Source organism: Euprymna scolopes, chromosome 26 (genome assembly GCF_053919585.1).
Source record: "Euprymna scolopes isolate OS-2025 chromosome 26, ASM5391958v1, whole genome shotgun sequence".
NCBI lineage: Eukaryota > Metazoa > Mollusca > Cephalopoda > Sepiida > Sepiolidae > Euprymna > Euprymna scolopes.
This window is the reverse complement of record NC_136507.1, coordinates 102,526,613-102,528,865: the sequence shown is the minus strand read 5'-3', so window position 1 is coordinate 102,528,865 and position 2,253 is coordinate 102,526,613.

Genomic DNA, 2,253 nt, shown 5'->3' with positions numbered 1-2,253 from the left:
GACTAATGTTCTCATCTTGAGTGTTATTTTGACAATGTTTCGGCTGATTTTAGCTGTATTTTTTTTTTCTTTTACAAGGTAGTCTCCACTTATCAAGGCTCGGAAGCTACTCGGGGATAAAGGTTATTGCATGTACAGTAATCTATGATATAGTATCGTAGTAATCGTTAGTATTGGAGATTTGATAAAGTGTTTTACTTAAGGAGGCGGTACATCAGGAATTTGTTTTTGTTGGACTTGAAGATATCCAGGTTGTAGTCAGGTGGGAAACAGACAAACGGAAGAGTGTTCCACAGGCGTGCACTTCTAAGAAAGAAGCTTTGTTCATGGAATCTACGTTTTGGTTTTGGCACAGCTAAAGAGTGGGGAAAATTATTGACAGTGGTTTCAGCTTTCCTCTATAAAAAAAGCATTCAAGTCGAATTCGAGAATTTGAACAGAATTTTAAACAGTATCCTTTATTTAATCCATGGAGGTAGTGACACCGAAAATACAATTGCAAATTACTTAAACCTTCTCCCCATTCATGACTGATGAAACGAGAAGATGTTAACCTTGTGGATTAAAAAAAGGCTTCCGTTCAAAATTCTGTGCATATTCCACATGTTATAGTCGCATATCCCTCTATATTTACATGATAAACCAGAAAAGCAGCAGCAGCTGCGAAAGCGTCAATAATGGCGACGCTGAGAAAAATCTGTTTGTCGGCGCAATACACATGAGCTCACTAGATTCACACGGCAACTCCAAAGCATATTTTTTATTCGTATACATACATATAATAGAATAGCTTGCACATTACTTCAACCAAGAAAACCGCCAGATAAGGCTGCACAGCTAAAGAAAAAAACAAAATATAAAACACAAGCACCGCAGTAAACGCAACTCAGGGAGCATATTAACACAAAAAAGTATTATACAAAACATTGCAACAATTCAACACCGACTAGGTTACATTCACAACCTTTTCAGTTTTAAATTGATATAACACATGCATACATACACCAAACAGACGATTCCCTACAACGCATTAAGACACAATAAACAAACACAATTAAAATAGCAAAATATAAGCTAATTATCAATTTGCCCTTTGTCTTCACCTACGTCCACGCCACCATTATAAAAACACTAGCCGTCGTGACAAAAGGTTAGTCGCCCAGAGTCACAGCAAATCTACAGCATGAGATAATTATCGGCTCTGTCGGTTTCCTTCCCGACGTTCAATCCACTCTCGTGCACATCATCCTTACGAACTTTGAACACTTTGTTTATTTTCACTTTTTCATTAAGTTTAATTTTTATAAATAAACGATTGAGAAATCAATCATTTAAAATTTAAATACACATTGTTTGTCTGCTTCCTTCTCGCCACCATACGCTTATTCATGATATAACAGAGTTTGACAGAAAAGATTCCAGAGTTTGACAAGATACATTTGAAGAAGATTGGAGGTTACATCGGCCGAAACATTGTGCAAATAATACTGAAGATGACAACAGTAGTCCGAAAAATCCAAATAAAACTAAACATTTTAAGTGAAACATTCATCGAACATAATATAAATGTGACGTTTATATGCACCTCACGTTGGCGACATATTGCTGAATGATAAAGTATTTTTTTTCACTCATGTTCACTCTTAACAAGATATATTAGCACTTGGACGTTAGGGCTACTATTTAGGATGATGCCGAGGAAAGATTAACAAGTTGTTGGTTTACATTACATTTAAACTTCTGCATATCAGTACAGTCAGGTAAGAAGGTAGCAGGAAAGGAATTCCAAAGTCTAGTTGTTTGAGGGAAAAAACTATAAGAGAAAACTTTCTGGCATTTAGGGATTTCAACAGTGAAGGGGGGAGATTTTGTTGCTGAGTGGGTTTGTCAGGGGTATGTATGTCGAGGGAGCACAAGTGCAACAAGTTGATCAGAATACATTCTATTAAAATATTTGCAAAATATGCACAGAAATGCAACATGGTGGTGATGGGACAGGAATTGGAGCTTAGTTGACAAAGTGGGACCGATTAGATTGAAAACTCTTTTTGGACCCTATCCAACAGGAAGAGGCTAGTGGTAGATACACCAGCCCAGATGTGGCAACAATATTCCATGCATGGGAGAATAGTGGCTTTGTAGAAGTACAGGATATTCTCAGGTGTGAGTAGTTTTCTAGCTCGATAGAGGGAACCCACCTTCTTTACAATAGCCTTCGCAATGTCCTCTATGTATTTGTTCCAGTTCATATTG